This window comes from Strix aluco, chromosome 15, assembly GCF_031877795.1.
Source record: "Strix aluco isolate bStrAlu1 chromosome 15, bStrAlu1.hap1, whole genome shotgun sequence".
Taxonomy (NCBI): Eukaryota; Metazoa; Chordata; class Aves; order Strigiformes; family Strigidae; genus Strix; species Strix aluco.
In genome coordinates, this window is record NC_133945.1 from 16,144,517 (window position 1) to 16,160,585 (window position 16,069).

The 16,069-nt window shown below is 35.3% G+C and overlaps 1 long non-coding RNA gene across 6 annotated transcripts in view; it reads right to left on the reverse strand.

Moving 5' to 3' along the window:
- Window positions 1-16,069, reverse strand: part of LOC141930063 (uncharacterized) — a 29,688-nt gene that overhangs the window by 13,285 nt on the left and 334 nt on the right. For 4 of the 6 annotated variants that reach the window (XR_012625198.1, XR_012625195.1, XR_012625196.1 and 1 more), the window contains exon 2: window positions 5,837-5,906. This is a non-coding gene — a long non-coding RNA (uncharacterized LOC141930063). Of the gene's footprint in view, window positions 1-5,836; window positions 5,907-7,218; window positions 7,272-15,853; window positions 15,912-16,069 lie in introns of all 6 variants that reach the window. The other 2 variants (XR_012625194.1, XR_012625197.1) reach the window with 2 other exon arrangements.

Genomic DNA, 16,069 nt, shown 5'->3' on the forward strand with positions numbered 1-16,069 from the left:
TGATAAGGTTGTACAAGGAAATATTCAAATGTTTTAAAGCTTCAGTGCCATTTTTCATTTTGAGTACAAAACGTTAAGAGTTCATCTCCCAGACTTTTCAGTACAAATAGGCTGGCTGTTTTTTACTTGAGTTTTGATCTGTATTTTACAAGTTTCTCCACAGTAATTAAAAGGAAGAAATATTCTCAGCCACACAGTCTTGAAAACAGGGAAGAAATGTTCAGTAGATTTGCTAGCCAATACTTAGCTAAGATTAATTCTTTAGTCTTACTGAACTTAGTAAGGGTAACCAGGGCTACTACACTGCTATGGTGATTTGTTGTCTAAACAGAAGATGTTGCTGCAATATATCAAAACGGGCTTGCATACATACTAATTTTAGTGTGATTTTTTTAGAGTGTGGCAAAATTATCTTCATCCACTACTGCTATAAAGCTGTCTTCATAGAAATATTAAATTGGGGTAAATAGATATTGGTTTCTTAGCTTGCATTTTACCACAGATCTGTTTGAAGAGCTGCCCTCTGTAAATAAAAACATATATTTCATTTCTAGGGTCCTCTGTCACTCAGCGTTATGTCTCTTTTCCTTCAACTTTATCATCTACTGATAAAGAGCAATAGACTGTAGTTATTAAACAACTGACATTGTTTCCAAACTGGAATTGTTATTCAGCAATGCAGTCTTGTCCTTGAGCTCCCAGCTTCTTCTTCAACTGTCAGAATGCCACTTAGACCATTCTCATTTTTATTCTTTCCCTTTGTTTATGAACAGACAGTGGTCAGGTAGCAAAAAAAGTCTTGCAACTGACTTGCCTTTTTTAATGGCTACTTTTCTCCCGTAAGTTTGCTCAGCAGATCACAATGAATAGTCTTTTTATGGAGACTCGAAGTAAAACCACACATAAGTCTCTGTTTATGGGATGGTAAGGTTTACTATGAACTAGGTCCAAAGAAGACTAAACACCGTTTTAGGAACTATTAAACTAGCAACCATAGCTGGGATTACTGATTAAAAGATTTTAGGCAGGGGCCTTACAGGAGGATTTTCAAGAATGCCAGAGTAAATTTATAATTTTTGAGGGTAGAATTTTCAAAATCACTACTAGATCTATCACTTATGTACTATAAATTTGTAAAAGTTTTATTTTTATATCACCATTCCCCCCTGCTCCAGCTTGTCTTTGATAACTATAGTTCAATGGAATTCAAATTCCATCAACCCTAATTCAGAAAGGTCGCAAGTATAAACTGGAATTTTACATAATTGGATTAGCAAAAGAGAAACAAATTTCCACCTGTAGATACAGTGAAATAGCTCTGGTTTATCTCTCTTTAGTGACTACTACCTATTATCCACAGAAACATACTAACATTCAAATTTCTAACATATACAGAACCATCTCCCAAGTCATTCAAAACCCAGGAGTTTCCCCCACGAAAGTGGCACATAATGCCTAAACTTGACATTGCTGCATTTCAGTCCCCCTAAAAATAGGCAGCATCATTCTAATTTGAGTTATTTGTGCAGAGCTACTCAGATCCCATTAGTGTATGCAGTGGGACTCATGCATTATAATCCATTTTTTGACCATCCTCTTGAGTGAATTGAATGTCACGGGGCCCCGGGGCACCAGGAATGTGCAGCTGCAGTGGAGGTCTGTGTGTCATATACCCACAGCATCATTTAACACTGACTTAAGTAACATCTTACAGTTTCTTTATAACTTTTTTTCTCACGATGCTGTGTTTGCATTATTCTCAGATTCTCCATTCAACTTTTATCTTTCTTCTATTTTTCCTCTAGAATTTTCTAATTTATTTCTTTTTTGCTTCTCCTACCCTAATGATGTCTGTCTGTATTCTTGTCTATTTGTTTGCCTTCAAGAACACTGCTTAAATATTGCTGAGATTTGTGATGTCTATTGAGCACAACTAACATTGAGTTCTTTGCAAGACTGGCTGCACTGGAGCCTTGTCCAGTACTTAATATCCAGGGGCTTATATAAAAAATGTACTGTACTTCATTTTCCTTTTGGTCTCAGACTTGAGGCATGTCACACTTGGAAAACTGACATGGAGAGAAGACACAGAGCAGCAGATTGGCAGTTCTTGCCACATGTAATTCTTATTTTTGTCTTGGAATTTTTTTTTTGAACAGATTAAAACCAGGCCAAATATAGATACAATAAAATTATAATCTGTTGATTTTATAAATTATTCCTAGCCCTGGAAAACTTTCAAAGCATTTTTTGCATGTAACAAAATTCTTGGAATCTTACATACAGATAGCTGAAGCTGCAAATTTTCTTGTGGCATTTATATCTCATGGCCCTTTTAACACATTGCAGTAATACAACTGGCAAGTTTTCAGAGCCTGCAAAAACTCATATTCCATCCATAATCATTTATATCAGGACACAGGAGATCAGCAACAACAAAAATATTAATGCCATGTCTCTTACTGTTGTCTAAATTTTCTTTAATGAAATCCCCCTACCTACTTCCTCCCACTGTCAGGATATGCTTTGTTCCTGCTTCATCTTTAAAATCTGTTAAGTGTTGGAAAGAACTATGGTCTTTAAAAATCAACATACATTTGTGTTAAACTATTACATGATTCTAACTGCTAAAGTCTATGTAACCCACTTGTTTCATTTGTTACAGATGCATTCCGAAGTGAAATCCACCTTTTCTGTAACTTACAGAATGCCATACTACATTTATAATGCTTGTAGTCTGAAAGCATTATGTTATGACCACTAGTTGGAGGCAAGTGACGCTCCTAATACGGCCAGTATGTACATGTTCAGATCACCTTCAGCTATACCACAACAGTAAAAATCTAGAGATCCTTCAAGAAAGGAGTCCTGCCCATACCAAATATGAAAAAATACCTAGAAACTTTTGAGGCATGTCCCATACAAATCTTGGTGCATAAGGTACTATCTATACAGGCAGTCTCAAACAAGCCTTGAATTGCAGCAATAAATCTGCTGTATTATAGTTCGTATAACTATTACAGAAATTAGTTTTTTTAAATATTAGCATTATACTGCATATCACTAGCTGACAGAAGTCATAATCAAGGTTTTCTTTTTCACTTTAATAGTTACTTGATGGAAGGTTTGAATGATCACATATTAAGTAATCTGAATTTTTTCCGCAAAGTGTTACTGATATTAAAATACAGTGGGTTTTTTCCTTTCTCAGACCCATCAGCTTCTTAGGGATCCCTGACATATTTCTAGTGGCTTGAATAACACATGCATTATTACCCAAATAGAGGAATTTCAACTGATCTCCACCAGGAATCTCTGACTCTCCTTCACTCATTATCAACTTTGGCGATAGCATGTAACATTACACATATGCATCTGCACCTGCATGTACACACACAGACACAGAGTATCTGCTGTGTTGGGTAACATGAGCCTGCACATCTTCAGTGTCCACGTCTCTGAAAATGACCCTGAAAAAGTAAGCTAAGGCCATCCCTGTTTCTATATATAAAACTGTTTGTTTAATTGGTGGACTGCACCAAGAATAAATAATGAGGTAATTCTGAAGATCATTCCCAGAACAGTCATCGAGGATTGTTTCTGCAAGTCAGAGCTATCTCCTCTCCTTTGTTGCTTTTTTTTTTTTTTCCCCAAATGGTTTTATTGTCTGAAGGTGAACAGCTTTTCTCTACATGCAATTTTAGGAACAGTACAATATTTCAAGAATGAAGCATTCTGCACATAAGTGAGGTTTTGGAGTGCTTGTTTACTGAATGTAAAAATTGTTTAAAAATTCAAATCCTAAAACTGGATCAAGGATTCTAACCTGATTGGAGATGAAGTTCCTTCCATGCAAAATAAGAAAAAATTAAAAAAAAAAATTAAAAAAGAAAAGAAAGAAAGAAAAAAAAGCTTTCAAGTACTCTCAGTCAATTAGGGAAGACTGCCATCAGATTTTTTGCAAGATATTGTACAGGTGTTATTTACCTTGAGTAACAACAGTTTCAACTAGGAACTTAACTACAAATTTTATCTTGGAAAAAAAGATTTTTAAAAGTCTTAAACATGTACATTAATTCCTTTTTCACTTTTTTTAAACTCTTTAGCTGTAACAGGTTATAAAGGCTTGATAATAATAAAAAAAAAATCTCTTCTGTTTTTGCTCGTATTATATTCTGCTTTGTTTCTTCTAATGTATCAGAAGTACACATGGCTCCTCTATGTCTTGGTCTGTGCACTAACATAGATAAAGTAAAAAGTAGCATACAAAGTTCTGAGTTAAGTAAAATTACTGTATGGTAATGGGGTAAGCTTGTTCACAGGCTTGCTGGTGATTTTTTATATTAATACAATAACTGTCTTTTTTAATGACTATGGACATAAGTGGAACTCATGTAACTTGACCTGTTGTGGTTGAAAGAATACAACCTCTAGTCAAATACCAAACAGACCCTATGAGGAGAGTACTGTGCCTGCTTGATAGATTATAAAATTAAGAGCTTAATTCTGTCATGGACTTCATGATATATTTACTTTATCTCACAAACAGGGAGCCAGAAAAACTAAAGGCAAAGGGATATGCCCAAGCTGACAAAGCAAGTCTATGATGAAGTGTAAAATTGAAACTAGCCACTAACTCACAGATCAGTTTATACCTTAAAAGTCTTATCTTTCATAACCCTCCATATGCTTTTTCACTTCTGATATGCTGTTATTTATTACCAGTTTAAGGTAAAAGTCTTCATTTCAGTAAGTGTCTAGCGATGCTCTGACTAGCATACACTGAATTTTCTCTTGATTCCTAGGACTGATGCACTGATTCACTAAGCCAGTCTCTGCCACATGCAGAAACATTCTGTCACCTCCAGTATAGCTTTGGGACCCAATATGGCACTAACTCACCAACAAAACCTTTCTAGAAGCCAGTTTTATCTCACCTTCTGGGTTGTCTCTAACTACTCTGTAGAGAGGAAAGCTGGGGATTAAATGGTAGCATGGAGTCAGGAACCAAGAAGTTACTGTTTTGCTGCTAGACTTTTTCAGTTCAAGTCCTTCTTCAAAGAGTGAGTTTCAAAACAGTACAGAGAACTTCAGGCTGGCAGGCAGGACCCTGCTCAGACTTAGAAAATCTGGATTTCTAAGCAACTGTAATTAGCTTGACCCTTATTGTTCAGGCTACACTGCTTAAACCAACAGATCCCAAAATAGGATCAGGGCCAAATCAGTTACGATCTGGTTTATCTATTTATCTAAAAGGCTCATGTGGACTTAATTTGCTGTTGTGTGTTAAGAAATAATGAATAAATAAAAAGGATTATGAACACATGTTTGGCCTAAAGAAGCACAGAGAATGCAGTCATAGCTTCAATTTTGAAATGTCTTATTTCATCATAAACTTAACTTTCAAAGCTGACATGGGGATTTTGCTACATAATGCCTCATTTTCAACTAATTGCATCGTAACTGAACATTCAAACCTTCAACTGGGAAACTCAAATTAGCATCTATGTGATGGGTTTTTTTCAAATGTGTGTAGATATCAACTAGAGGATCTAAACATCTTATAAGTACTGTATAAAGTAGATTGAAATAGAAATGAGAGCTCTTTAATCAACTTTAGCCAAGGAAGAGGTGAAACTGTGGGAAGAAATGGTTATGCAACCCAGGAAAGAGGAGGAGAGAGCAGAGTCTTTTCAGCAGAGGGGACCTGTGTCCTATCCCCTCTTCTGACATTAACACTTTTGCTTTACCTCTTTGCATCTGAGTATCTGTAAAGACCTACACTTACTGCACTAGCTATCTATTATTTAATTATTTTGCAGTTCTTATAATGTACCTTTTTAGGAGCCAAAAGTCCTTCTTCAAACACAGGCAAATATTCCATACACCAGACTATTTTATTCTAACTGTAAAAAAAAAAAGGGGGGGGGGGGGGAGGGCACAAATAAACACTAAATTAGATATTCAATTATTTACAAATCAGCAGCTTAGATTCTAGCTCTATTTCATTCTATTTCATTTTATGAGAGTGCATTATAAGTGTAATTGACCTAAGAATTAGTATTTCCCAGGGCTTTTTCATTCCTTATGAAGGTTAAACTTACTTCTGTAACTGTGCTATTAACATCTGCTCTGCCTTTCAAGCTACCTGTTAATATGGGGAGAGCACAAAATTGTTACTAACACTGAAGGATTTTCCACAGATACCAAAAATAAATTCATTTATATTAAAATAGCATTAAAATATCTAAATAGTTTCCAAACACAGTACACATAGCTGGGACTCACTGTACCCATTATATGTAACAAGTAATATCACTCCACAGTGTACTCATATATCAGACTACTTGCTCATCAAGACTACCCCAATTTTTATAATTACAAATCCACCTTAGTTCCCAATAGTTCTTTAGTTCTTTTCCTCACTGGAACCAATATTTGATCATGAATAGTTCACAACACTGTACACTGTTCAGAAAGTCTATAAGGTACACACTGGTGGAGCCTGAGAATACATCCTCTAGCCTTCTCTACACGTCCACTTTTTTGTTCAGTGTCAGAGAAATAGTATCAGGCAAGTCAGCCTCTGCAGCACGGCTATTCATATGTACATTAATTAGAAAGTCAGAATCAGCACTTTCATAACTCTACTATTCTTCCTGCATCTCTTAAAATAGGATCATGCAGCAAAAATGTATAAAATTGTAGTTCTTCCTAACTGCACTTCTTTCTAACTCTGTAACACATACAATCACCTGCCGCTGCTACGTGAGATTATTATTCTAGCTGGCAAAAAACAAAACAAAACAACCCAACTTGAGGACCCCTGTCTGCACTGTTTTAAATTATGGCATGTAATGTAAAGTCTATCTTTCTTACAAATCAGACAGCAAGATGATCTTTTTTACAGTGCATTCTTTCAGAAATGTTAAATATTCATTACTTTTATTAGTGCCTATTTACATATTGGTAAATGTTGTCCTACTTTCTTATAAAAAGAACTATCCTTTCTGTTTGTTTAAATGGATTCATATGCCACTGAGGCATACAATGAGGGAGATAGTAACTTCTAGGCTTTGAAAACTCAAGTCTTTAAATATACTTTTATTAAGTAATAAGCATAATTGATATATGATGACAGTCTTTACAAAAAATCTTATAATCTGCTCGTTTATCCCTAATCAATATCTTGAATAATTCACCCTGAATTTTTCTCACCTCTGTAGGTAGAGAAAACCAGTATCCTTACTTGAAGGTGCCTTGGTTTAGGGCTAGAAAGAAACAAAGAAAACTTGAAGGTGCCTTACTTTAGGGCTAGAAAACAAAGAAAACTTTTCTAAATAACTCCCACACTATGGTGTGTCAAAATCACATTTTAAAAGTTGAAATTCACCCAGCAAAGAGTACAAACATCCCATCAAAGACTTTTTACCACCTGTCAGGCAAGATTTCATCTGGTGGCATGTATCAGATAAATATGAACATGTATCACTGCTTCCTTAACTATTTGTGCAAATTATTTTTTCAGTTGGGTATGAGGTGCTTATATTTTAAGCCTACCAAATTGATTAATGACTTGGTCAACATAAGTCTTGGTTCACATGGAAAGCATCCGCAGATAAATAAATCAAACACTACTTGCCAATTTATAATATTGTATTTATGCTTCCACCCTGTGCAGGGTGAATGATGGCAGTGGCAAGTGAATCAAACAGGAACTTTACAGCTTCCCAAATGCCACAATCTGAGAATATTTCATTAGCAATATTTATAAAATAATTTTTTCAATCTGGGATCTGATTAATTTCGTAAGGAAAATCAAACTTAGAAACAAAAGCAACCCTGTGCTCTTTGAAAGCATAAAAAAAAAGACATATGAAGTCAAACTGTTGGTGAATCAGGTGTGAGAAGAAGTTGCAGAGGAGGAGTTAGAGCAAGGGTTGGTGGTGAATGGTGCTAGTTGAGACAGAAGTGTGTGCTTAATAAAAGAACCATCTACAGAACCTGCATAGCCTGTGGTGCCCTTTCCTCCTTCCTAGGACACCTCTGTGTCCTATTCCATATGGATCAGTACACATTATGTGCAGCACAGTGGGACAGAGAACTGAAGAAGCCTGAGCTAGAGCTCTGTGGCTGAATCACAGCTGCACCAGCATGAGTATGAGCGATAATAAAACTGGGTTACACGACTGAGCCAGTCACACAGTCCTAATCCCAAGGAACAAGCAAAACAGGGACATGAAAATGATGGTGCTTAAAAGGTAGGATGAACATGAATAATTAATTTTCAGGGAGTGCAAAATGATGTGATCACCTTCAGATTCTCCCCATCTGTTGCTAAGCAGCATTCTTTAGTCACAAGCTTTGACTTACAAAATGAACAGCAGCCTCCGCACATTTTGCTATTTTTACATTTTAAACTGTTCTTTTGCCAAGCTTTCATTATAGCTATATTTCAAAATGCTCTAGAACAAAATAAGATGAACACTGAGATATTTGCATCCCTTGGGAAAAGGTCTCAGTTACTACCTGGGACAAGTAGCCCATGGACTCTCCTGTAAGGAATGAGGAGAGCCTCCATCTCCCATGTACCCAAGTAACTGCTTTTTCCCTCTCAGGTCTGAGCTTTACATAAGAAATTGAACCTGCATCATGGAAAAGGCAAGAGTATCATACATTTGGTTTTGTATATTCACCATCAGTTTCAATCTGCATAACAAATCCCAAAATTTTTCCCATGGTGGTGGTGAATTAATTGTATTAATTCTTTCAATCTGTACTAAGGATGTTGTTACAATGATCAGACACCCATTTGATGCTCTGGGCATTCTGACAAACATTGAAATTAAATCAACAACCTCTCTGTGTGAGAAATTATCTCTCTCATTTAATTAGAAGTAAAGGGCTGGCTGCCAATGTTCCAAAATTAATACCAAACATCCCAGCTGAAAACACCCTCCCCTCAAATGCTTTGATGCACTACCAGAAATTTCAGAAATCCTTGTTTTTGAAGACCAAGAGAAACAATTGACAAAGAATTCAGGATCTTTCACAAACTGTGGGCTACTAATAACCCACACTTAGCTCCCATGTGTCTGTGATTTAAACACAAGACACTGGTAACTTGGTTAAACAAAATGAGTATTCATTTTAAAGTGTGAATTGACCATCAGCTCCATCTTCTTTGTTATTCATGAAATGAACAAATCGTAAAGTAGAATAACATTGGCAATCCTGTGGAGTATGTGGCCTGGAGCAGAAGATGCCTTCCAAGGCAGAATGGGCTGAAACAGGGAATACAGGCACCCCATAGGAAGAAATAACCAAAAAAAGGGAAGCTATTAAGAGGATTGGAGGAAAGAAAAGAATGGAAAGATCTGGATAAACAGTATATCCAGACTATGTGCACAGCTGGCAGATTATAATGAACCGTTTCTGTTGAGCCATGCTTGACTCCTGGTTTCTGGGTTTTAGGAGATAATATGTAACATTTATGCAGCAAATCAAAAACTCAGTTCAGAAAATGTAAGAAATAACTGTGCATGGTAATATTTCAAACACTACAGATACACCTTCCATTCAGTTACTACAGAAAAAGCTAGCAATACAAAAAGTTTAGACGATTTAGTTACAACCAATGAGAATGACTGCTTCTTAAACAAAATACTATTATAACAATCTGTGCATTACTACCACTGTTGAAGGCAGATCAAGCTCAGACCTCAGTATTTTTCATAAATTAAGAAAAGGTTCAAGAACAGTATTCTAGTTGTATGTATTTCTACTTTTAACTTTGCATTTCAGAAGATTATAAATATTTTCAGTTTTTCAGAGACAAAGATATTTAATGAAGGTTTGCCTTTAATGTTTGTCACTGGTTTGTTTGCTCTTTAATCTGGAAAAAGTAAAAAATAGGTTTTAGCTTTTAATCTTAGCATCATTAACATTCAACCATCAAACACAAATGAAAAAACAGAATTTAAATGCCACTAATAAATATCTATTTCTTGTGACAGACTAATCAACCTTCAGTGCAAGACTGAATTTCCAATTAATATAAATAACTGCTGTTTGTTAGTGCTACAACCTAATGTAGTAACAGTCAATGTTCATGCGTTATAATTATTTTCTCAGATGTAACCCTAAGTTTAATACTGTTTTCTTTACGAGAAGCCACTGATGGCCTCCAGTGAGCTCCATTCAGTAAGGTCAGCACGACTACGGTTGGCAATGGAGACTAAAACTGTTTGCAGTTTAGTTTGTAGTTTGTCCCCTCTATATAATCACTGGGCTAAAATCATTATAAGTTTCTCTAGAGAATACAAAAAAATTATGGCAGAGATAAGGCCAGCCTACTGTTTCTGTAACATGGCTGTTTCAAATTAACAATGGTTTATATACTTACTTAACCTACCAATTTAACTAGTTATCCAGTGGGAGATTTTTGTATATTTTTGATTTTGTTCTTAACTATTATGCTGATAAATGCTGTCTTTTTCAATTTCCTTGTCATACAGAAATAAGAACTGGCACTGTGGTTTACACTAAAAGTCCATCTAGATCAGCATCCTCCCTCTAAGAGTAGCCACAACGGGACATTTCACATAAACATCCCCATCCTTTGTTTCCTATTGGACTTAAGGAGTTGTTAGTCTAGGAGAGAACCAGCCCTTTTTAACTATGCTGCCATTTTGTAAGAGCCTTTGTAACAGGCGTGTTAAAAGCTTATACAAGTCCAAGTAACACTGTATCAACAAGTCATCTTATCCACTTCCCTCTCAGTTATTTGAAGTAACTCAAAAAGACCTTTGGAGAAAGGAGTCATTTTTACACTGCATAGCATGCTCTGTCAATCTTGTTTTGATCTCAGGCCTTTAAGAAATATATTGGAATATAATAATTACAATTTATATGACAGAAGCCATAGTTCTCATTCTAGTTTCAAAATAGCTTGTTCAGTTGTAAGGTAACTGCACAACTATTCTGTAATCCTGCAAGTTACATGGCAAAATTGTGATATTTACTCAATGAATTCTACCAAGAAATTAAATATTCCCCATCAAATACATAGTTGACACTTGGCTGTGGCAGCCAAGACTAATAATTGCATTTATTTTTCTGCAGGTAGTCCAAATCTTTGCAGACACAACCTGCACAAAATGGTGAAAGAGCACAGATGATAGGTATTTGCAAAAGCTAAGATATCCCCTACTTTAGGACCTACTCAAAGAAATAGGGATTTATCTTTTTGGAAAGTGAAAATAAGGTAACCATGTCTGCAGTGATACTAGAAAGTTTACTCTGTATCTTCCTTTTCCCTCTAGCTTGGACATGATCAAAATTTCCTAACAACAAGCAATTTCTGCAGTCATATCCTGTATTTGAACTTCTCTCGAGCTTCAGTGTTCATTGTTCCTTTGTGGACTGTGGGTACTTCATAGATATGCTGGAAAAACTGGAACTACTTTCTGACAAAAATACCTGGAGCAGTGAACAAGTATTACAAAATGCTTTTCTCAGCATTTGAATTCTAAAAACATGTAATTAAACCTCTTAAAAGGTTAATCATTTGATAAACATTCAAGTTGAGCAAAACCCTTCATATCCTATGTACTAATTGCAGCCTGAACAAGAAAAAAACAAAGGGGTTCACTGGTGCTCCTGGGTAAAGACAGATTTATAGAAATTATCTGAAATGCTTAATTTTCAATGTCATACAAAAATTTATTTTATGTATATACGAGTATATTATTTTCAGTGCTTCAGTGAAGGTATTTCCAACATCTTCTAAGGCAGCATTTAAAAATTCTTAACAGTTTCAAGACATTCTTATGCCTATAAATAACAAAAAGTAAATAAAAATTCTTATGTTTAATATAATTCATTTACATGGCATTTATCTTTGTAGAGAGGTGTAACTGTATGATACGCTTCATCTGAGTGGGTGCTAATTGTGGTTGGCAAGGTAACTTATGAATAAAAGCTTGTCTCTGAAATAGCATGAGTTTGGCTACATTTTAAGCAAAGTACTTCGGTTATTTGTGTTAGCAGATACAGGCTTCAAGTGCTTTCTTAAGAAGGATGTTACAAATGAACGTCACAATGCCTGAAGATTAGGATAACAAAAAAACCCACTACTTGAAAATGTACACTAACATTTTTTAAATTCTTCACTAGCATTTACACAGAATGTACTTTTGTTGAGTGGTATATATTAATTTCTTCCCCAGAAAGCTAGTGTGATTCTTGTATATAGTTACCAAATATTTATATAAAAGAAAAATAGACCAGAAGACCTGCAGAATACAGGCACTGTAAGACAATCTTCCTATAAACAACAGTAGCAAGTTATTATTGATAATTAGTCAATTGGATGCACTGGTTATGCATTCCACGTTCATATGAAGCTATATATACAGGCAAGAGTGACAGCAAGATATTGTTAATATTTCTGGACATCAGTGTCTTCTCTTTATCAGCCCATATATGGACAGGGTTTAGAAGACATATAATAAACCCTCTCTTTTCTAATATGCTTGAGAAAAGAACTGACGGAAAGGTTTTGGAAAAAAATCCAAATAACTTTGAGGTGTCACGTGTAAGATTTTTACAGATGCATCTCAAGACAAATACACCGACGATTTTACTACTACTGCTTGTATTTGATATGACTTCAACATGTAAAACCACACAAAACTCTATGGGTGAATTTCATAATTCTTGTGCTAATTTAAAATTATTTACAGAATATTTTTTATTGTATGTTTTAATGAATTGTCTTTATTAACAAATCTGAACACAGTGTTTACATCTCTAGATCAAATTATTTATATAAAGGCTGTACTAGGACTGAAAAGCATCTGTAGTTTCCAAATAATTTCTAAAAAAATTTTTGCATTGTTTCATGATATAAACAATCCTTCCCTAAAATGTACAACTTACAACTGCATGATGAAATACATATTTGTTATAAATCACAACAAATATTTTTATTGTGCATTAATTTGGATATTAAAATACTGATATCGTGTCATTTGTCTGCTTTTCATGTTTAGCAGTTTCTAACAGCAGGACACTAGTTTGAAAGCAACAGAGGGAGAGTTAGGTCTATCTTTTCAGACAGCAGCATTTCTCTACCAGTTAAAATCACTGGAACTCTGTTTCTTACACTTACTTCTAATGTAAGAAAGGGAATATAGAGTTCATTGTTATTCTTGGAGGCAAATGGCAAGTGCTCTAGTTAAACTTTTCTGTAGTAAGAAGGAAGTGTTGTCCATGTTCATGCCCAAGACAGGAAAGGTGGCGCTCAAAAGAGAAGAGCTATTGTGTGGAGCTGGACAATTTCCATAGAGTGATTTTATGGGAGAAACTTATTTACTGCTTTCATTGAGTCTTCCTTTCCACTGGCTAGTATCACCATGTTGTTTTAAAAGGCACAAATACCTTCAAGAAATGAATATCAACTGTGTTTAATGTCAACCTTTTAACACACCTTTTCCTCTGATACCTTTTTTGTCAGGTTTTTAGTATTCTATAGTATTCCTTATCATGAAATACTCAAGGTATTCTATAATCTGAACCACATCTATACCCTTCTAATCAATTAATTGGCAACGCTTTAATACCTGCAGCAGTTGAACTAACTAGAATAATCTAGACTGCATTGTGACATTAAAGAGATTTTACACCTCTTGCACAACGTTCTTGTACATGCTTGCATTCCCATATTCTGTAGACGCTGTAAAGAGGTAATCTGCATTTCTGCAATAATTATGTCATTTCCATTCTTATATACAAAATAGAAATATGATTTATATCTTACCATCACCTGAAATCACAGCTAATCTTTTTATGTTTCCGTTTTTTAAATGTGTTGGCTAACTTAAAGGAAAAATGTGAAGAGGCAGACTGAACTACATCAACATAATCTCTCTGTAGCAAAGGGACGTCTTGCATTTTCAGGAAAACAGAAAATAAAGAATTCTTCGTGAATGGAAATCATTCCAAAAAGATTAATACATCAAATACCCCTGTTATTCAGTGCATTTGAAGCAGAAAAAAAATCATAACTTCTTTGGCATAATTATCTGACATCTCACCTTCAGTACCATTCACACCCAAAATTCTTTGCTAGAATTTACATTATAAATCTGTTTTCTCTCAATGACTTTTGGTTTTGTATGCACTACTGAATTTCTAGGTGAGGATTTTTCTGTTGTTAATTAGATTTCCTACAACTCTCTAGGCCAATATTAAAAAATTAGAAGTTTTTATAGGAGACAGCAGCACCAAATATTTAGTGATTTTGAAGGATAATATACATGTTCTAGGCATGATCATTGGGGTGACTTGATGAAGCCTCCTTGATTCATCCTTGCAGACTAAATGTAAAAAATAGAGATGTAACTATGTTCATATGAATCCCTGGTTTGTGTTAGAACACAAATATTGCTGAACAAAAATCAGTTTGTAAGCATCTTTGATTAATCTCTACAAACTTCTGACCATGTTAACAGTATTTGTCTGTGCAAAAAGGCCTTGAACTAAAGGTATTCCAATAGTTGTTCTACTGCACAGTTCTTTTTAATTGTATCAGTCTCACCTGCTTCCCTGTTACGTACATGTCCATTACTTTTTCTGCGGTTTTGTTAACAGCAATAGCTCTTTGGTCTCATGTAATAATTTGTCCTGAATTTAGAGTATTGTTTCTCTCAGTTTGAGAAAATGTTTGGACACAGTAGACATCCATTGAATTCATGTTTATCAATTCTCTGCTTTTGCTTCAAAAGTTCTAGGACCATCTCCAAATAACGTAATGGCAAAGCAGGACTAAGATCTCAATCTCTGTGCCATATAGCTTTTTTCTATTTTCTTAGAAATCTGACATTTCAGATATAAATTGGTTTTATTCAATTTCACCTTAACTGCTTTGTAATCCTAATCTGATTAATAAAATACCACACATTAAACTGAGTATTTACTTGTAGTTGTTTGTGTTTCTGGTTTTAACAGCGCTCATATCTGAACTATTTTATTTGAAGGGTGACGGAAGTAAATCTGGAGTAAATTCCAGGTTTTAATGAGATGTTTACACAGTTTATTGCTAAATTTCCGGGTCATTGCTGGTTTTAGTTTGCTTCCGAAATTGGATAAAATCTGATTAGCTAACTGTAATCTAGAGGAACGTAAGAGATATGTACCCTGGTTTAAAAAGCAAAACAAGGCATAACCCTTCCAATCCATCTAATTTGAACAAGTAATTCTTTAAATGTCAAAGCATTAGTCTATAATGAAGCATATCAGAATGTTGTTTAGCATCTTAAAACCATAAGAAATTAAAAACTGACTCTTCTTTTTTTAATGCATGTATGCATTCCATTTGCCTGTGGTATCAGTGCTGAACAAACGCACTGAAAAGCTCTTTGGAGCAGGGAACCACGTTTTGCTTTGTTACCATGTAGCATAAGCACCATGTAGTCTCCTAGCAAGATCCTGGACACTAGCAAATTGCAAATAATAAGAAAGATATATTAGACCGTTGCACCGAGTGGCAGCTCAATTCTTAATCTGTGAGGTGACAAAAAAGCAAAAACCAGCAACAAAACAAAAGCAGGCTCGCATAATAATGGGCCTGATGCAGTATACTCAATAGGACTAGTTTGGTATTAGTAAAAGTCCATTTCTCAGCATGATATTCACTGCTGTGAGCACAATGTTGCACAGTACATGCAACAAACTATTATGTACATGCTGCTCATTCTGCTCGCAGAATAAACGCATATTTTTTCTATTGCACATTCTCAAGTGACATCATCAGGTTTCCAAAACCTCTCGTAAGAAATGGGTTTTTTACCTCCCGATTGGTTGGATGTTTGATCAGGTTCAGTCACCTCGCACATTTACAGCTAAGCCTGAAGGGAAAACGCACGAGTTATGAGTCCCATCTTGTTTATGTGTGTTTGCACAGCCGAGGTTTGAAGCCGTACCCTGAGTTTTGCTTCGAATTTCGAATGCGTGCGACTGCAGCACCTGGAGAAAAGCTCTGTGGGAACCGCCCCGGGCCGCACCG